Source organism: Pinus tabuliformis, chromosome X, assembly GCF_031772625.1.
Source record: "Pinus tabuliformis cultivar Carrire ecotype Pingquan chromosome X, CPIR1, whole genome shotgun sequence".
NCBI lineage: Eukaryota > Viridiplantae > Streptophyta > Pinopsida > Pinales > Pinaceae > Pinus > Pinus tabuliformis.
This window is the reverse complement of record NC_142308.1, coordinates 170,495,696-170,519,264: the sequence shown is the minus strand read 5'-3', so window position 1 is coordinate 170,519,264 and position 23,569 is coordinate 170,495,696.

Here is a 23,569-nt window from a genome sequence, read left to right as displayed (position 1 = left end):
AAAAGTAAGTTATATATTTACTTTTCACTGAGGGGTGTTACAATATATAGAATATGTTTTTTATAACTTTATTTAATTTTATTATATATTTGATTTTAAGTTTTAATTATTTATAAAATACAAAAAAATCCACCCACTTCTACATAACCCATAGTTTACTGAGTTACTACAATAAAAGTAAATTAAGGAGGAGATCATTATGGGAAGCAAAGATAGTGTCAAAGATATTATTACCTCCAATTTTATGAATAAGTTGTGGAAGGATAAGGAGCTGGAGGGTAAAAAGAAACTAATATACTATAAGGAGGTGATCAACCCCACCCTTGATAAGGAGAACTATCTCTTGGTGTTGACCAACACAGAAAAATGAACATTTCTAGGATAAGAACTAATTCCCATGAGCTTCGAAGTGAAATTGGGCGGTGGTCTACTTCGAAGACTCCCTGGAATGATATAATCTGACAGATTTGCAATAATAAAAAGGTTGAAGATGAAAAACACTTCCTTTTAGACTCCCCAACTCTTACTCACATCCGCTCTCAATTCCCTAACATCTGCCACACTTCCAATCTTCTAATCTTATTTAGCTAGCCCAAATATAGTGATCTTAGAGCACCTCTTTCTCTTGTCTTTTATCATAGAAACAAGATTTTAAAGAATCACACTTAGTTTCTTTCTCTTTTATTGAGATCCGATAAGCCACATTGATCTTAGTGGATGTTAATTATCATCATCATTTTTATATATTTTATTTTAAATTTTAATTATTAATAAAATTTAGAAAAATTTAAAACTTCAAATATTATTATTACTAATTTTTTTTGCAGATGAATTTTTAACTCTGTGTTTAATTGTTCAAAGTGTAGAAATATATCGATGCAAATAAATGCTAATATAAAAGCAAAATAAGTTTGACTAAGCGTAAGTAAAATGAATTTCTTAGATTTAAGAATGTATCACTTGTTCTTAATGTGGAAGTATATGGATACAAAGACATACTTAAAAAAGAAAATAAAATTTAAGGTTCGATGAAGAAGTATTCAAGACCCATAATATAAAAAGTTCATGAATTTCAGAAATAATGTAAAAAGTATCTTTGAAAACCATCTCTTACGGTTTAATAGAGCATAAGATCAAACGCGTTAAGCACATATAATAATTAGTATAACCTAATTTTTTAAACCCAACCACACAACGTTCAACGTTACAATGCCACCCAAAATTTTGAAATCAAAGACTACCGCCCATATTTATATCAGTGGCATTTTTTGAACGAAGAGTCACCCTAAAAGCTTGGATGATTAGAAAATCCAACTATGATTGTGCATCGTGGTTACATGGAAATGTAATGGTAATTAGGAATTAGACGTCAAGATTATGACACATAACGAAGACGGTCACACAAATGAGAATCGTTGGTGTGTATAGATATGGAAATAATTTTTTGAAAAATTAAATTACTACTTTCATTGTTTCATTTCTATTATTTTTATGGTTTTGTGAAATTTGAATTTTATAGGGATATATTTATCTTATATTTCTGTTGCGATCTATGCATAATAACACTTTTTCTATGATTTTTGCAAGACCACTTAGATGGAGCAGTTTATCTAATATTTTGTTTGAAATGGATCAAATTATATATATATCAAAGTTAATAGAAAGTAGTGTGCTATAAGAAGTACTTTTTAACTACATGAATTTTATTAATTTAGCTAATTTTAGATATTATTATAAAATATTGTGTATTACTATTTAATATTTATAACTAGTACAATTACATTAAAAATATTAATGTAGTTGACATAATTGACTACTTCATAAATATAACAAAAAAAATATTGCAACAAAAATACTATTGTAATACAAAGAATTTCTTACCAATGCACACATTTACGTGATAACCATGTATAAAAAGGTTATGAGTCGACTTTAACTTGAGAAAAAAGAAAGGAAAAAAAATATTGCAACAAAAAATATATTGTAATAGGAAGAATTTCTTACTAATGCACACATTTACGTGATAACCATGTATAAAAAGGTTATGAGTCAACTTTAACTTGAGAAAAAAGAAAGGAAAAAAAATATAGCAACAAAAAAGATATTGTAACAGGAAGAATTTCTTACTAATGCACACATTTACGTGATTAACCATGTATAAAAAAGTTATGGGTCAACTTTAACTTGAGAAAAAAGAAAGGAAATTGATCATTTTGATAAATAATTTTTGCTTTTATATAAATCAATGTTATAAATAATAGTGAGGAACTTATCATAGATGAACTTATTAAAATTGGAATAATTTCAAATCCTTAAAAAATTGGTGAGCCTAGAGCCACTTGGCATGAATATAATTTTTTTAATTTATTAAAAGTAATGGACCATTTTACTAAATAAAATTTTCTATATGTAAATGATTGCTATAATAATAATGAGGAACTTATCATGATGAACATTTTAGAATTGGAATAACATTAAATCCATAGGAAATTAAAAATCAACACAACGTAACAAAATATGTAACAAACTACAGCCAATGAATAAGCATACTTAAAATAAAAAGTCATTGACAAAAATATTAAGTTTTAAAATGTTAATATTATTTTAATATATTAATTGGAGTTAAATTTAATATAATTGTTTTATTCTCTATTTTTAATTATTTTAAACATTATTTTGTAATGTATTAAGTTATCTATTTTTATTCCTAATATATTTTTATTAAGAAAATAAAAATAGATATGATTTATTTGTATAATATATTGTTTTTTATGTTATCATTAATAATAAAGAGTAATACTATTATGCAAATTTATTAGTAAGATTATTTAACTCGTTAGATTATTTTAGCTCAATTTTCTATTGCATAATTTTTGTTTATTTATATATTAAATGAAATTGAATTGCATCTTTATTTTATCAAGATAATCATTCATTTGTATATTTTTTATATAGGCTTTTAATAAAAATAAATCATTTTTATTAAATAAATTGTAGGTAAACTTTTATAATTTTTATTTTATTATATAAATAATAAATTTTAATAAAATTTAATAATTTTTAATAAAATTATTATTTATAATAAATATATTTTATTTACCAATTTATTTATTTATAAATTTTAATTTTTTTTATAAATTTAATTATTGAATGTTATTATTTTTTTATTATTTCATTTTTAAATAACTCAAAAAAATTAGGTTAACATTGTCATTTTTCTTATTGAGTTTTATGGTAAATATTAGTACAATTACATTTATATTAATAGTGACTGATAAACAAAGATAGGCATATGATATAATAGTTTATATTAATATTATTAAGAATAATAACAAGTTAAAATTATTTTAGAAATTAATAATAGCACATATAAGCAAATACTATAAAAATTAATTGAACACGATTTAATAAAACAAAGCATGAAATTAAATAAAACATATTAATAAAAATTAAATACCTAAATATATAACATTATTAATGATAGCAAAATATGGTAAAATAAACAATGAAATTAACAATGAAATATTAATAATAAAAATTAATAACAAAATAGAAATACAAAACCATATCATTAACAAATGTGAAATGTTGTTAACTAAAAATATAAAATAATGTCGCTAATTAAAAATCTAAAATAATGTTCGTAATTGACAGTATTGAAAATGTAAAATATTATTATTCAGAATATTATTAATATAATAGAAGATAAAACAATATAAATACAATTAATATAATAAAAGATAAAAAAATGTAAATTAATGGAGTGAAAGTTTAATATAATTACACGAAAATATTCTTAGAAAAAAAAGAAAAGCAATATAAATAGATTTATTGAATAGTAAGTATAACCATAGGAAAAAGTAAATGCATGGAAGAGAACATAAATTTCGACATCAACAACAATTGTTGTGAATCACTAAGAAGCATTGATGATAGTTAAGTAAGGGCGATTCTGACAATCTTGGTCGTTTTCGACAAAGAAATTAGACGAAATTTTAAACATTACATGACAAATGACAACATGCAAAGTTTACAAGCATTGAAAGAAATAATAAAAACACATTCCACAACAAAATTCAGCTCTCAACACTCGACCACAACTTAATTATTTGATAGCAACCTCTTCCAAAACACACCCAGAGCGGTGGAAAAAGCAACACCAATTCAACTCAACAAGATAATGATCATGATACTTCATGCCTTCAAGCCAGTCCCTTCTTATCTTCATCCTTGATTCTCTTTGTTACAAATGATATAAAGTTTGAACATCTGATTTCATTTCACTCAAAACACAGATATGCTCATCGACAAAATCAAGATGGAAGCCATGTCTTCTATCAAACCTTGCGTGAATAAAGGTAACAAAACTAATGGTTTTCGTAATAGAATTAATCACTCTGATGTAATAATTACCATCATTGTTCTCCATATCTGTGAATCATTGACAAAAACATACAATTAAAATCAATACATTGAAAGAAAACAAATTAACAGAAAGAAAACTATTCATTTATGATTTTGGTTATTTCATATTCAAACATAAATATAAAAGGATTCAAAAGAACGAGAAAAAAAATGCAAACAACTACAATTCAAGAAATCAAACAACAATTGCTCTGAAATAGTCAATTTACTTAAAAAATAATTCATGAATAGTAAACTGTATTGAAGATAAATACCCCAAAAATGATATTGACTTTAATCGCTCCTCCTCTTTCTTTATAAGTGTAACATATGCACTATATTTCAATTTTGCATAACATTGAAAAGAAAACGACAGGGAAATCTGCAACCATCGATTGATTTCACTCTTGATATAACTATAAATGTCAGACCCTACCTTTCTCTGTCTCCAATATATATAGTGGCTCGTTGCAAATTCATCCCCTGTGATTTATGTATTGTCAATGGCCATGCTATTTTCAAAGGAACTTTCCTCATATTCCCCCAAAGAACAGGCAGAATGGGTACAAGAATTGGAAAATCCTTATCAAATGGATCACCACAATACTTTGCAAACATACTTGTAGCAAATTGTGAAAGTTGTGGCAGCTTTGAACTAGGTGGAAAGAAAATATTTTCAATATATCTAAGTGCACCATTAACAATACTAGCTTCAACCCACAAATTAAACGTTAACATCACACACACTCAATGACATAGCAGTACTTCAAACTCCAATATATCATCATCACTATCACTTACTTATGTTATTCTACTACTTTCTACAACACATCTCGCAATAGAATAATTTAATGCTTTAAGAATTTCTCAATTGTGAAAATTGACGAGATTATTCATTGTAAAAAATTTAGCATAAGAATCAAACAAAATCCTTTGTTGTGGATCCAAGAAACTATTAACACGGGTCAGAAGAAAATCCCAATCAGTAAGAGAAGGCTCTTCACTTCTAATATTGATTAAAAGATTGCAAAAATATGCTTGTCTTGGATCATCTCCTTGCTACCTATAAATTTTTTCCATAGTCGCTACAATGTTGAAGTTTTCCCACAAAAATTTCCTATTTGTTTTACCTACATACAGGAGGTAGTTGGGCAAGGTCACCCACAAGAATGATGGGCCTACCACCAAAAGGACAGTCCTCCTTTTCAGGAAAGGCTTCTCGCAAACCAAAATCTATTTGTTTGAATAGCCTTCAAAATATAAAGCTCATCTCATCAATCAATATATATTGAACGTGTCTCATTTCCTCTTGGAACACTGCCAAATCCTTCTCACATAGTCGATTCATATCAGATATAGGAATTTCAAAAGCAAAATGTATTATTTTCCCACGTATGTTAAAAGTAGTAATACCAAATGGAGCAAGCAATAGCAAAGGAATTTTTCCATTCGTTGTTGCACTAGAAATAACTTGATAAATACATCCAATGAGAGAAGACTTCCCTGTTCCAGTAGTACTTGGAATAATGATTATCAAAGCACCATCATTTTCACCATTAGGAAAGTGTCAAAAAATAATTTCAAAAGAGGCTGATTATTTTTCTGATAGAGACTAAGGCGAAAAATATGTGTCCCTAACAAACCCACAATTCAAAACACCTGCAAACTACACATCTTCTATAAAATTGACCCCTTATTCTAAAAAATCATTTGACATCATCATTTTCTGCCAATTATAATCAACATCAAAGTGGCTTCTACCAATATTATCAAGGTTTGAAATGTTCACACAGCTTGGAGGAACTAATCGCGAAAAAACCTACCACTCTTCAAAATCTCGATCAACATTTTCTTCATGTATAAGCGGCTCCACATACTCTTCATCACCTTCATTTGGAAAAGGGCCTTGATCAACATGCCACACATGATATCTCCAATTTATCCAACTATAAACAATACTTTTAGTAGACAACCCAATATCTAAACCAATGTCACGAAACAACTTTTATAAAAGAAACTCACTCCAAAAAAACATTTCAAACTCTTCTGACCCCTCATTAGGAACAACATAAAATTAGGGCCAAACACGAATGATAGCCTGCTTATCACGTGACCTCCATTTTTCCTACCTACGCTTCTCCTCAACTCCACAATCTTGTTGTTTTTATCAAGCATAAATGTTCCAAAAAAACAGGTTGGCTTTGATAAACCTGAATTTTTTTCCGCAAAACACTTCATCATAATGCAATGAAACCCTTTGGTACACTTTCTTTCCAACATTCAAGGATAAGAATTTCTTACTACATATAACAAGAGGAAAATTTAGTAACAAATGGCATGTCCCTTGAGCTCCAACATCACACTGAACAAGCGTCTCAACAAGGAACCCTCTATACGCAGATAATATAGGAGCCAAAGACCCACTCCCACCAACAACTCTAGTCAATGTTTCGTGATAACTTTCAAATCTTCTCTCTACCTTTGAAGCATATTTTGAAATATAGTTTAAAACCTAATGTCGAGAAAGAACTGACTGAAAATCAACGTTGTTATGAAACCAGCTCACAAAAAGATAGAAAAGATAGATCAATGCCTTAGAAATAATCCTCTTTGAGGGAGAAACCTCCTTTACATTACACAAATGAACAATTCTTAGATGATACAAATGCCTAAACCTCCTTTCTATATATAGGAGTCTAAGGGGTCACAATATAATCAAGCCGACAAAACAGTAATAACATAAGGGCACAAAAATAACAATAGTGGGTTTCTATGGGGCATACTAATAACAATATGGGGAAAATAAGGGCACAATAATAACAATAAAGAATACAATGACAACACTAATGGGGGAATCACTAGTATTATAGGGGCCTAACATGCCCCTCTCCTTCCGAAAAGCGTTGTCCTCAACGCTTGAGTAGTTCTAGATGCTTCTGTATAAAATTATCATCCTCCCATGTGGAATCCTCAGTGGATATTTATTCCACTTGATGAGATACTCCGAAATTGATCGATTTCGTAGCTGTTGAGTTCTTGGTTTTGTGACTACTTCTGGTTCCAATATAATTTTTCCTTCCTCTTCAAGTTCTCGCAATATTGTTTGAACTGGAAGCTTGTCACCTGTAACCTTCTTTAAACATGAAACATGGAAAGCTGGGTGCACTCGAGAAGCTACAGGAAGCTCTAATTTGTATGCCATAGTACCAATCTTTTGCAACACCTTGTATAGACCATAATACTTTGGTGATAATTTATTATCCTTCTTAGCTTGCTTGAGGGACATTTTTTATAATGTTGTAGCTGTAGGAATACCCAGTCACCTGCATCAAACTTATTTCACTGCGATGTTGATCTGCTTGTTATTTCATTCTATTATGTGCCAACGTGAGGTTATGCTTTAAGAGTTTGAGAACTTGTTGTTGATGCTTGATGTGATGTTCCACTGCTTGAACCTTAGAATTTTCTCTTAAATATGATGTGATGGATGGTGGATGATATCCATAAAGTGCCATAAATGGGGTCATTTTTTCTGCAGTATGGAAGGAAGTGTTATACCACCATTCAGCCAGAGGCAACCATTTGACCCATTGTGTCTATTTATCATATACAAAGCGACGAAGATATCATTCCAAACATTTTTTTGCTATCTTAGTTTGCCCATCAGATTGAGGATGATAAGATGAGTTATGAGCTAACTGAGTACCTAGACAAGAAAATAATTCTCTCCAAACATTTCTAGTTAAAATGGGATCTCTCTCGCTTACAATAGTCTTTGGGTTTCCATGTAGCTTTTGAAATGTTTCCAAAAATGCAATAGAAACTATATTGTCTTTAAATGGATGTGATAATGCACAAAAGTGTGCATAATTGGTAAGTCTGTCAACTACCACCATGATGACACTCTTTCCTTCGGACTTGGGTAAACCTATGATAAAATCCATTGAAACCTCCTCCCAACGTTAGCTTGGAATGCATAAAGGTTGTAATAGACCTGGGGTCTTAATTGTTTCAACTTTATTTTGTTGGAAAACCAAACATTCTGCCACAAAATTTTGAATATATGATTTAAGGCCTTCCTAAAAAAATTCCTTCTTAACCCTGTGGTAAGTTTTTAGATATCATGAGTGCCCTCCTAAGGGAGAATTGTGCAATTCCATAAGAATCTTTTGTTTGAGTTGGGAATTCTTACATAGGTATAAGTGATCTTTGTACCATAATGAATCATTTTTCCAGCTAAATGTATCATATGTACTGGGATCTCGTTTTAGCTTTCAAATGAGTGCCCACACTTCTTTGTCATTCTTCATTTCTTCCCTTGCTTCATTTATCCAATCTGGTTGTATAATAGAAATGGCACACAACAATGCTTCCACATCCTCATCCTTTCTTTAAAGTGCATCTGCCACAACATTTTGCTTCCCCTTTTTGTAGATTATTTCAAAGTCATAACCCAACATCTTTGTGACCCATTTTTTTTGTTGTTTGAAGGATAAGCTTTGTTCTAAAAAGTATTTAAGACTATCATGATCCATTTTTACCATGAAGTGTCTTCCCATTAGGTAGGGTAGCCATTTCTTGAGTACATGTAGTATTGCCAACATTTCCTTCTCATAAATATCTTTGTGTAAATACTTTCCCTTGATTGGACGACTTTCGAAAGAAATGGGTCTTTCATCTTGCATTGAAACAACACCAATTCCATTTCCTGAAGCATCACATTCCACAATAAAGGCTTTTGTGAAGTCCGGCGTAGCTAATACCGGTGCTTCGCACATTACCTCTTTAAGATGTTTGAAGGTCTTTATTGCATATAGAGTCCATGAAAATGCATCTTTCTTCAATAATATTCTTAGAGGTGTTGCTATTCTCCCATAATTCTTAAAAACTTGCGATGATACCCTATCAACCCAAGAAATCCTCGCAGATGTTTTATGGATGTGGGGATTTTCCATTCCTTAATGGCTTTAATTTTGCTAGAGTCTACCTTAACACGTTCATGAGATACAATATGACCCAGATATTCCACCTCTTGTACTCCAAAGAAACATTTGGAGCTTTTGCATATAATTGTTTCTCCTCCAATAGTTTGAACACCTTGTCAACATGTTCAACATTATCCTTCCAAGACTTGTTGTAGATTAGTATATCATCAAAAAATACCAACACAAATTTTCAAAGGAAGGTTTTGAAAATGGAATTCATCAAACCTTGAAATGTAGAAGGTGCATTGGTAAGGCCAAAAGGCATGACCAAAAATCCATAATGACCCTCATGAGTTCTAAATGTTATTTTCGGAATGTCTTCAGTCTTCATTTTGATTTGATGATATCCTGAACAAAGATCCAACTTGGTGAAGTAAATTGATCCATGCAATTCATCCAATAATTCATCAATGACAGGAATGGGAAATTTATCTTTAATAGTGAGCTTGTTGATCTCCCTATAATCCGGACACATGCGCCATGATCCATCCTTCTTGTGCACCAATACTACTGGAGTAGAGAAATAACTTTGACTAGGTTGAATTATACCAACCTCTATCATGTCTACAACCATACATTCAATTTCACTCTTTTGGGCATAGGGATATCTGTACGACGTGATGTTTGGAGGAACACTTCCTAGAATCAAATGAATAGCATGATCATGATCATGAATAGGTGGGAGACCTTTGGGAGTCTCAAATATCTTGGAATGATTGTCCAAGACTTTTTGGAGATCTGGAGAAATAGATGATTTCGATGTGGGAACCTCTAGCGAACATAATTGTGCAATCACACCTCGTTTTTCCTTCTTTAGAAGCTTTGTCATACTGTTAGAGCTGATTATCTTTCTCGGTTTCCCTGCAATACCCATTAATTCAAATTCCTTTCCTTCCTTAGAAAATTTCATGAAAAGTTCTTGAAAATTAAAAGCTATTGTACCTAAGGATTGTAGCCATTGGACTCCTAGTACAACATCAGCTCCACCCATTGGAATGGAAAGCATTGGGATATTCAATACATATTCTCCCATGGATAGCTTGATATTGTGGCACTTTCCAGAGCAACTTATGGTTCCTCCAATTGCAACCATCACTTGACACTCTAGTGCTGGATATAGAAAACAATTCAATTCCTTTGCTATCTTACAATGAATAAAATTATGGGTACTTCCTGAATTAATCAACACTATTACCTTTTTCTTCTTGATATGTTCTTCTATCTTGATAGTTTGAGGAGTGGTAATTCCAACCAATGCATTACAAAATATGGTCGGATTCATTTCTTCTTTATCTAGGGTTTGTTCCTGAAGAATATCCTCTTCTTTTGACATTTCTTGTTCCTTTTCTTCCTCCTCTTCACAATCTATGTAGAATAATTTCTTCTCAGCACACTTATGACCTTTATTGTATTTTCTATCACAACTGTAACAAAGCCCATTTTCTCTTCTTTCTTCCAATTGTTTTGGTGTCAACCTTGTAGGTTGTGGGAGGCTAGGGGCAGCAACACTTCCATATTTATAGTTGTGAGTGGTAGGCTTCCTGGTTGCCACAATTTTTCTTTTCTTGCTAACCTGAATGCCTTCTCCAATGAATCAAGTTCCCAAAGGTGAACCTCATGTTGGATATTATCCTTTAAAGTCCCTATGAACACATAAATCCTATGCTCCTCTAGAATATATTTTACCCTTATGTTCAATTTTTGGAAGTCCTCAATGTGCTCCATCATTGAACCCTTTTGTTTCAGATTTATCAATTGGCTAAAAAAGTGTTGCTTTTTGTATCCTCATAATGTGCTATCATTTCTTCCGTAAAAATTTCCCAAGTGACAATTTGTTTACAAGAGCAAAGCCATCGATACCATACAAACTAATTTGGTTCCAAATATAAAGTTGCAATACGTACCTTTTGTCTGTTTTGCACATTATGGAGATCGAAAATTTTCTCCATCTGTAGTATCCATGTTCCGGGATTCTTTCCATCAAACATCCTCACATTGATTTTTGGAACATGGTGGGTCTTTAATCCAACATTAGAGTCTAGAGAAATCATGATTAAAATTTCTTTTGTTCTCATCATGAGTTTCCGTTACTACCCTTTCACCATTACTGACCATTTCTTGTAGCAACTTATTCAAATTTACCTTCAATTCTTCCATCTTATCGTCCATGCCATTCATCTTAGATTCCATCTTAGCATCCATGCCATTCATCTTAGCTTCCATGCCATATGTCTTAGCTTCCACGCCATTCATCTTAACTTGCATGCCATTCATATTAGCTTCCACGCCATTCATCTTGGCTTTATTTACCTTTAGTGAGAGTGAACTTTGTTGTACTTGGTCTTGTAATTTTGATATATCATGTTACATTTCTTCCTCTTCTTCATGATTCATGCTAGAGCTTTCAAGTTGCTTACTAGGTGCTTCTATTTTATTTCTTCGGGGCATTAATTAATGCTAATAATTCTTCACTATTCCCTTTGAATTCCTTCAAACTAATTTTTCAAACCAATCTTATGAAAAATTAAAAACAAACTGCACACCTTTTTATTACTTTGTAAAAGCTCGATATTGAATCTGTTGTATCTCTGTAACTACAGATATTGAATATCTAAAATCGCGTCCTGCAATATCGCTTTGAATCCTCTTTCTAACTCCACAAGTTTGATCAATATTGGATTCTCCAAGGAAAGGTTATGCCAAATCTCCCATGGTGACCGGATTATAGACTAGTTCAGTAAAGAAAACTTGTATGACATTCCACGTGTCCCTATTTTGACCTTAGTACCTCAAACTAATACACAGAAAACTACATGCCATCCTCTTTCTGAAATGTCTTACAAATTTCAATCTGACGCTAAAAACAAAACTTGTGACGATTTTCTCCAGGTCACCTGTTTGGAATGTAATTCGAGAGTCTACAAAAACCCTAACTTCCTTAGATCATATCTCTGCAAATATAGCAAGACAAGCTCTGAAATATGGACCCGACGTTCAAAACAATTTTCGATCAAACAAGTTTTTTTGTAGCTTCTGAAACATCATAGAAAAAAAATTATAGCGAAAATTCCACAATGACCTGTTTGGAGTAGAAAAACCCTAGAATCCAAAGCTTTGATACCAAATGTTATGAAACCAGCTCACAAAAAGATAGAAAAGATAGGTCAACACCTTATAAATAAGCCTCTTCGAGGGGGCAACCTCCTTTACATTACACAAATGAACAATTCTTAGATGATACAAATGACTAAGCCTCCCTTCTATATATAGGAGTCTAAGGGATCACAATATAATCAAGCCAACATAACAGTAATAATATAAGGGCACAAAAATAACAATAGTGGGTTTCTATGGGGCATACTAATAACAATATGGAGACAATAGGGGCACAATAATAGCAATAAAGGATACAATGACAATAGTAGTGGGGGAATCACTAGTATTATAGGGGTCTAACAAACAATTGCTCGTCACATTGTGAACATTTAAGCAGTCATCATTTCGAGTTGGTTCATAATTTTTTCTCCCTTTTCATCTATCAACAATGTTGACTCATAGCGACATGAAAGAGCATACCCTTTTTTATGTAAACAAGAATCAACACTGCATTTTGTACTCCTTTGCACATGGTTAACTAAATCCTCATAATTATCTTTGGCGTTACAAGAAAAAATAAATCAGTGTTCAAAAGACATGGGTCATTATTTAAAGTTTGAGGGATCATGAAATTTCGACGATGTATGTCATGTAGATTCCATGCTGTAACATATTTGTCAAAGTACCACTTTGCTACACCAACAACAATTGCATTGGACTAATCCAATGTTTCCATATTTGGTGCTTCAGGAAACCACAAAAAACCGTGGATATGGGTGAAACCTCTATGCTTCCACTTGTACCTAAAAAGATTGAAAACATGTAGTTAAAATATAATAAGAAATCATAACAACATACATTTTCCTTCAAATCATTATAAAATTGTCGAAAATGAAGAACAAAAAACCTATACCAAATGTCTCTAGCACCAAGATATCTCTACAAGGCTATGTCATGGAAATATTTAACCTTTGTTTCATGTACATATCAACTATATGCTGGTACCAAATAACATTTTGAATATTTCTCGCATGCTCACTTTATGGATGACAATCTCTACTTGAAGGCATAACACTATGCAAATCAGGCCACTTTGTGCTAGTCCCATTCAATGTCAAAAAAAAGTAGGGAAACCAAAATCGTTGATCATATCAGTTAATTCAGAACAACACTTTGTCCAATAAGATGTACCCCTAAGACAAGATCCAAAATGCATTAATTTCTCAGTGAACTTATTATTTGGAAAATCAGAAAGTTGTTGATGAAACTCCTGAACAGTTGCAAGCACATTTTCATGAATATTTTTCTTAAAAAAAATGAAGTTGTGCCCTGACTATGATGCTGCATAATCATATTCAACAAGAAATATCGAAAGTCGGGATGGATTTCAAATATTTGATCATAAAATCTCAATAGATGCAAACCATATTCATGCATCTAAACATTAAAAATTTGAGGATGTAACCAATCAGCATCACCTGTAGGGAACAAAGTGTGGAATTCCATATCTAGCAGTCCTTTTGTAATATATTCATTAATGGGAGATGTACCAATATTTCGCCAATCTATTGGTTCAACAGATGTTTTATTTGCATTTTCAATAAATATTCTGATTTGATCAACTTCATGGGATTCATTAGGCAAGTGAGAAATAAAGGATGGCAGGTGACAATGCAAAAAATTATCCCCGTCTATTTCAATATTTGCAACCATCCTAGGTATATCATCAACATGACTATCAACATATTGTAACTTGCTAAAACCATCAGTAGATCTTTCTAGGAGAGAAGAAACCGAATCCATGTCAATTTCCACATCCTTGTATTACTTTTCCATTTCAATTTTATAATAGAATGCATCCATCACACTATATCTCTTCACATAGCAGTCGTAGTATTCATATTGAACACCTCACCTTCTTACAATAAAAAAATATAGTTCTTCAACACGTCATGGAAGCTTGTTTGCAATTGAAGAAATATCTTGTGGAAAACATATCATGTGGCTGCTATATTTATATTGACCCCCACGAGCATGAGTCACTTGCAATATTAGATTTACCCATATTATTAGCATCTCTTCAACTTGTGTCAAAACTCTTAGAACCTCAGGTTTCTCACCTAGATCCATGTTGTTAATGTGAGAAAAGTGATGTGTGCCTTTCTCAAACTTACATCTTTTACAATTCAAACCCTCGTGCAATCTGACAACTTGTATACCATGATAACATTCATTACATACATGGAACATATGCACACTATACAAACTATCAATCCTCGACCGAAATTGTTTATGCACATCAACCATTTGTTCGCTAAAATGATACCGAAAAAATTCTTTTTCTCTACGAAACACCATTGTAGCTAAGAGATCATGCGAAACAACTCATGGAACTGAAGTATTGGCTTTATTATTTCTTTCCATAACATAGTGGGAAACCATTCTTATATATTCATTAACCTGACCAAATTCTTCTTGGAAGAAACAAAATAATGTTTGTAAGAACAAAATACCTACAAAACAAATCAAATTTCTTACTGAAACAAAAATCAATTTATATTTTCTTCATTGTTGCATTGTACTTGTGCAAGTCAACAAACTAATATTGTTTGCATTGCTTTCAAATTTGTTTCTCGACCACTATTCACCTCATCAAAATTCTGTGAAAAACATCAATAAAGAATTTCGTAAAATAATATAAATTTAACATTGACAACCACTAAAACATTGAAAATAAATATGCATTAAGAACATGTGCTTTGCCAAGAGGAAAATTATTCTTACATTCTTCAGCTTCAATAATATTCTCTGTAGAGCTATGTCGACAAATATTGGTTCCAACATTTCCCACAAACCGACCCAAATCATAAACAATTCTAGCAAGCATATTACTATCACCAAAAACATCATACACAACAACTTATTCCCTAGAATCAGATTCCCTATCTTCCATTATAACATTTGTTGCGTCATTTCCACAACCCCGAAGGTTCTCATCTCTATCAAGGGTCCCTATGTAAACATAATATTCCAAAACATACAACATCTAAGAAGTAATATGGAAGAAGACCAAAATTTGGAGACAATCAACAACAAACCAAACACAAATGTAAACAAAATATTCTCTTACATATAGATGAAAGTTTCTAAACTTATGACTAGTCTTATTGTAAGTTTCATCATTTCTTGAAGTTTGAAAAGTTGGTCATTGACCCTCGCATTCAGGAAGAAATAAAGGTTTGACTGCTTCTGAATCTATTTCTTGGTTAGTAGTGATTTTGACACTGTTATGAAAAAATAATACGGGAAAAAAAAGAACAATAAAAGGTTCAAATGCGCAACGAAAAAAATGCAAAAGAAAAAAAATGAACTCCCTACATTGTTCCAACAAACACATTACATACAAATTCTACAAGGGTAGCTATATTAATAATATAGTCGCTACCAAGAAATGCCTGACCCTCTTGGCCAACACAATCTCCCAAATTTTCAACCATTTCAAGAAATTCTTCAGTCCTACAGTTCTCATCAACTCCAAAAATTGCATTTCATTATTTTTACAGAAAATACCATTGTTGTTCATATGAATACTCTCTTTCGAAACACAATAAAAAGGAGAAAAGTTAGTAAACTTTCAAAAAAAAAATCTTTCAAATTAGAAACATGCAATGAAACGACCATCAAAACAAAATTTTCACTACAGAAACCACTTCTCTTTTAATTCTTATGATTTACAGGTCCTCATTCTTCATCATTTCCTAAGTCTCTTTTCTTTTGTTGATATGCAACTCTTTTATGTGATTTAATGACTTCCTTATTCTATTGATACCACTATTGTTGGTATTCACTTAATCGTTGTCGTGTAGCAGCAGAGGGAGGTTTCTTTGCACCACTCTTGATTCTGATTTCACTTAACATCTCTATTGTAAAGTTAGAATCAGTTGAAAATTCGTTACGCATTTCCGTTTGATGCTAATACATACTCTTCAATCTTGAAAAAACTAAAAACTAACAAAAGTGCAGAGAAAAAATATTTGGGAAATTATGTTTCCCACGAAAAAATTGGAGCAAATGAAAAAATGTCCCCCTTACACTTAATCGATAAACAACAAGTTGGATAAATTAAAAACAATGAAATACAAACCGCATTCAAAATTTATCATATGTATGTCGTCAATATAACATCAAAATGTGAATTACAATGATGTTAAAAAAATATTTAAAAACATATAGAAGGTCTTCTGCATTATAAAAAAATAAACATGTTCAAGCTTGAAATGCTAAATCAATACATCCACACATATTGCACCTATGTGAAGAATACAATCTGCATTATGAATAACCGAAAATACATTTCCATTTTCAATGACATCATCAAAATCCTCCACCATTTGTAGATAGAAGCATGAGGCTATCTCCTTAATATAACTTCAAAATGTGAATTACAATGATGTTCAAAAAAATATTTAAAAACATTAAACATACATATGGTGTTCAGTAATATACAAAAAAGAACATGTTCATGCCTCAAACGCTAATTGAATACATCCACAGGTAGTGGAGGTATGTCAACAATAGAATCTACATTAGGAATCAGTGAAAAAAGATTTCCATTTTCAATCACATCATCAAATTCTTCAATTGTTTGTAGATAGAAGCATGATGCTTCAAGAACGGACAATCCATCAACAATTGTTGTTTTTCACAGTCCACTCAGTAAATCATACAACTTTAGCTATACTCTATATCAATCGAGCATAAGTATTTTTTCTCCAACTATGGACAAAGGTACGTAACTTGCACATTTACTATTTATATCTGAAGAGACAGATTGAAACAATGACCATCTATGTCCCCAATCATCTTCAAAATATTCCAAACTTTGGTCTTTCAACAATCAGCCAAATTGGAAATTCTCTATCTCTTCAAGTGACCAAAGAGACGTGCCACCATTATTAGAAACACAAACAAGTTAATTCTTCAATAACCCTAATGTCAAACATTGTATGTCAATAATAGGAACAAATGAATAACCCCAATTATTTTTGTTCAATTCCAACCAATAGATAGCGTAACCATAAGTAGCGTAATCTTCATAATCTCTGTCTAGATATACCCAATAAAATTTTTCTTTAAATAATATAGCCTCCTTTGGTGGAGATACACCACCATATGGAAGCTTCATCCTCTTCCAAACATTATCAACATTACTGCAAATGAGAAAATGTGAATCCATGTTTTTACAAACATGTTTGAAAAACACCCATTCATAATTTCCTAGACCGGATTTTTGAAATAAAGAGAAGAATCCTTGCTCCCCAACACTTAGAACTCCAACATTTCTAAACGTCTTCATGAAAGGGTTGACAATGATATAATTATTTGTATGCAAATAAATTCGAGGCGTGTTGAAGAGAATCATTGATCCCACTGTACATTCAATTCTATATTCAGAATGAAGAAAAGGAAACGCCATAGTAGAAAAGCGACCACTATTGTTAAGGTATGATGCTAAGAAGAAACCACTGGGAAAACGAGTGGAGAAAGAAATAAATCCTAACTCTTTCTCATGACATCAATCACAAGTAGCAAGAAAAAGTGGGTTTTCCAAAACAAGACACCATTGTCTACAAACCAACTTAAATTTCATTGACACCGACAAAGGAAGCCAATGAAAGAGAACCTCGATAATGTGAAGGGGAGAATTTTCCAAATAGAAGTATCCATACCAAAAGCAACAACCTTTGCTGCAACAATGGAAACTTCCCTTGTGCACTACAAAGAAAAAAATAAAAAACAATTAAATGACAATAACAACAACATTCATTGATTATTTTAATTTGAAAATCGATTAGGAAAACAATCCATTTTGATCATTACTTGGTTTCTATATACTTCAATATTCGACTAAATAAATTAAATAGTGCAACTTAAAAATCCAAAATTATTCAAATTTATAACCACTGCACAAGAACCATTTTGTCAAATATAGGCAAGTTAAAATTTTTCAAAATTTGAAAAATTTCATCCCCTAAACACTTAATAAATATATTTGTTAAATAAATTCAAACTAATATTGAATAGATACAAAATTAAGATAGCTATATACATAGAGCTTCTCATAAATTACTCACCAATTATTTTATATGTTTTTTTTAATAATAACAAAAAATTAATTCACAACACACACAAAAGCCAATAATGATTGTTTTTAGTATTCATTATGAAATGAATTATGATATCATTTTTCACCTTCCAAATATATGATAATTACCCTCATTGTTAATTCAATTATTATGATATATATAAAAAATTAAAAAGAATAATACAAAAGTTCATTATTTCAATATTAATAATCAATATAATACAAAAGTTCATTATTTCAATATTAATAATTTAATAATACAAAAGTTCAATATTTCAATATTAACAAGGACACATCCCCCATAGTCAAAAAATGATTTAGATGAGCATGATGCAAAACCTTTTCAATATAATATTAAAATGGAGATTAACGATAAATTTATATTTGTGAAAGTGAAAGTTTGCAATTTATGAAGTTATCATAAGTTTGATATAAACATAAAAACTTTGTAACTATATTGAAGTTATCATAAGCTTGAGATAAACATAAAAACTTTGTAACTATACCTTTTAAGGAATGCTATTTTTTTAATGATAACTACTTATTAATACAAAAGTTCATTATTTCAATATAATACAAAAAAGAAAAGTTCTTTATTTAAATATTAATAATCAATATAATACAAAAAATCAATATTTCAATATTAATAATCTAATAATACAAATTTTCATACAAAATTTCAATATTTCAAAATTTCAATATTAACAAGGACACATCCCCCATGGTCAAAAAAAAATGATTTGGATGAGCACATGATGCAGAGCCTTTTCAATATAATATTAAAATGGAGGTTAACGATAAATTTATATTTGTGAAAACAAAAGTTTGCAATTTATGAAGTTATCATAAGTTTGATATAAACATAAAACCTTGTAGCTATATTGAAGTTATCATAAACTTGAGATAAACTAAAAACTTTGTAACTATACTTTTTAAAAAAGGTTATTTTTTTTAATGATAACTACTTATAAGTTTATGACATTTAAAGTTTAATTAGTGATCATCAATAATTCCAGTTGGGAAAAAAATACTATAAATTCATAATTATTTAAAAATAAAATAAAAATATAAAGATTAGTACATAATAATATTTTATTAATATTTAAATTAAATTAAAAAATTAATTCATTATTTTCGAACTTGGTGTTATGATTTAAATTTGTGAAAAGTTGTGAAATATCATAGACTAAAATATTGTGCCATACTCATCGAGTTAAGGTTCTATGCTTCTCAAAGTTTCAAAACAAAGGTTTAAATAAAGGCATTACATAATTTGTGTGGTGTTATGATTTATACATTTCTGAAAATATCATAAGCAAGGTTTTATGAATCTTAAAGTTCCAAATGAAAAAGTAAAATATAGTTTTTTACTAATTATTTTTACATTTTTTTCCGTATCAAAATATATTATTATGGTAATAAATAATTTTATTTCCATAAAGACATTATATTGACATAATTTGTGTGGTGTTATGATTTAAACTTTTATAAAAATATCATAGGCTAACAAATTGTGCAATGTTGGACTAGTTATTAAGGTTTTATGCTTCTCAAAGCTTAAAACCAAGTTTTAATTCTTTTTTAAAGGTATTATAGGAAATTAAAGGTAAACTTTTTTAATAAATCAATTTTATTTTATTTAAATTAAATTAGAGAGTATGTGTCATATCACAAAATCATTTCCCTAATTATCGCATAGTTTAATATGGGCGTAGGTTCACATTCAAAATGTAAATATATACATGCTTAGTGGTATGGTTTATTAAATTGGTCAGGGTTACATGTACCCCATTTTTCTTGAATCTTCCCTCCATTCACACACAACTAACACCTGGAGCCTCCTTTATTGCGGGATCAAGGATTGTTTGACAGTGTATGTGCTTCCGGGGATTCGTAGATGATCAAAGGCTCAAGAAACTAGAAAACACATCAACAGTTGAGAGGATTTCATGGTGGCTCAAAAGGTAACTGCCTCTGCCTTCTGTGCCCTTTTGTCACTCATTCAACTCCTATGAAGAGCACTCTGCCTCTCTCTGCAACTTGTTTAGGGTTTCACGTACTCTTCATTCTACTAAGGTTTTTTTGGGGTATTTCCTATCATGCGACTTTTTCCATGGAGTTTACTTGATTGTTCCCTCGATTTTCGAGGGTTAACCTTTGCCTTTCCATGTCAAGGTTTCGAGAGCATTGAGAAAAAGTCAGATGCTTTCGACAGGCGATGGTGCATCTTAGCTAGCTTTGGCACTCTAGGTTTGGTATTTATGTAAACTCCTTCTCACAGTAAAAGGTTACTAATTTTTTCATGGTTGTTAATGGATTTATGGGTCTCTTTCCCATCATGTGACTTTGCCCATGGAGTGTAATTGATTGTTCCCTTGATTTGCTAGGGTTAACCTTTACCTTTCCATGTTAGGGTTTCCAGAGTGTTGATTGAAAGCCAGAGGGTTTCCACAGGTGAGGGTGCCTCGTGGATGGCTTCGACGCTCCAAGTGTAGTACTTGTTTAAACTCCTACTCACAGTAAAGGGTTCCTAACTTTCACCTGGTTGTTGACGGCAGCAGGGCTACAGGTGCCATGGCTTGGTTTTTAATGTTCTGTAATTATTAATTTTTTTTTGAGACTTATGTAAGATGAACTCAGACTCCTAATTACATTTTGGATATGGTTATTTTGTAAAGAAACTGGTTCTTTCATTCGCACTAATTAAGATCTGAGTCTTATTTTATTTTTTTTTCCATATGGCAACAGTTTTCTGGGTATGAAAATTGAAAATATTATTCTATTTCTGTATACGGCTATAAGCTCTCTTTCTATTTCACTTTGCACACAAAATGTTTGTGGTTTCTTCTTAAGAATATATGTACACTTGTGTTTAAATTGTTTACAATTCGTTGCTTTAACTCTTTGCATTCCAATTTCCTGCAGTTAGAACTGTTGTTCAGAGTTGAAGGTATTTGACCGACACTATTAGCTTACCTGATCTATTTAATATACTTTCAATTACTGTATGAATTTTCACTGTATAAATTTTACCACCAGTTTAATGGTTTACTATGTAGTCTAGTACTCAACGCCTAGGTTTTTTGTTTTTAGTGATGCCAGATATTTTTCTTGTTAACTAATTTCTTGGCTCCTTATAGTTAGAGGTAGAAGTTCTCTAATCACATCGCCAGTGCATTATAGGAAACACTCTGGTGGATGCATTCTTTTGCAGCAAATAAGATTGAGCATTATCATTTTGTTAGGGTTTCACATACTCTTCCTTATGCTCAGGTTTTCTAGGAGTCTTTCTCATCATGCGAATTTTCCCATGGAGTTTACTTGATTGTTCCCTCGATTTTTCAGGGATAACCATAACCTTTCCATGTCAGGTTTTCCAAAGAGCTAAGCAAAATCCGAAGGGTTTCCACATGTGAAGGTGCCTCCTCACTAGCTTCAGCACTTGAGGAGTGGTACTTGTGTAAACTCCTGCTCGTAGTAAAGAGTTCTTAATTTTCAGTTGGTTAAAGATTAATACACAATAATATTTTATTAATATCTGAATTAAATTAAAAAAATTAATTCATCTTTTCTGAACTTGGTGTTATGATTTAAATTTGTGAAAAGTTGTGAAATATCATAGACTAAAATATTGTGCCATGTTGATTGAGTTAAGGTTTTATGCTTCTCAAAGTTTCAAAAAGAAGGTTTAAAAAAAGGCATTACATTAACATAATTTGTGTGGTGTTATGATTTATACATTTGTGAAAATATCATAAGCCAGGTTTTATGTTTCTCAAAGTTCTAAACGAAAAAATAAAATATATATTTTTTTATTAATTCTTTTTTACATTTTTTTCATTATCAAAATATATTATTATTGTAATAAATTTTATATTTCCATAAAGACATTATATTGACATAATTTTTGTGGTGTTATGATTTAAACTTTTATAAAAATATAGACTAACAAAGCTCCAAACAAAGTTTTAATACTTTTAAATTAAATTAGAGAGTATGTGTCACATCTTAGAATCATTTCACAAGTGTCGCATAGTTTAATATGGGTGTAGGTTCATATTCGAAAGGTAAATATATACATGCTTAGTGGTATGGTTTAATGTCCAATGTGATAGAACATTAAATTGTCTGGGGTTAACTGTACCCAAAATTTCTCGAATATTCCCTCCATTCACACACAGCTGACACCTGGAGCCTCCTTTACCACGAAATCAAGGATTGTTCGATGGTGGATGCAATTCTTTGGATTCCTAGATGATCAATGGCTCAGGAAACTTGGGAACACATCAAGGGTGGAGAGGACTTTGAGGTGGGTAAAAGTTAACTGCATCTGCCTCCCGCACCCTTCTGTTGCTCATTCGACTTCTCAGTCGAGCACTCTACCTCTCTGTGCAACCTGGTTAGGTTTTCACAGACTCTTCCTTCTACTCAGTTTTTCTAGGAGTCTTTCATTTCATGTGACTTCACCCATGAACCAACTACTCATCTAGTCCAGTTTCTTCAAGCCATACATCATGGTAAGTTGAATATTTGCCAAATTGCTAAGGGTTTCATGTTTTTATTTTAAGTTTCTCCCTTTTTCTTTATAAATTCACATGTCTCAACAGATCTCAGACTCCATTTCATGATGCAGGTGCTTGGCCCTTTTCCTGGTGCAAAACGGATATGCCGTTGAGTTCCTTCAAACCTTTAGCACTTGCCTCAGGTAAGCATTAGTTTATTTTTGTGTATAGTACAAATTTTACTTGATTCTTCCCTTGATTTTCCATCGTTAACCCTTACCTTTCCATGTCAAGGTTTTGAGAGCATTGAGCGAAAGTCAAAGGATTTCCACAGGCAAGGGAACCTTGTGGCTAGCTTCGACACTCCAGGTGTGGTACTTGTGTAAACTCTTGCTTGCAGTAAAGGGTTCTTAATTTTCGGTTGGTTGTTAATGATA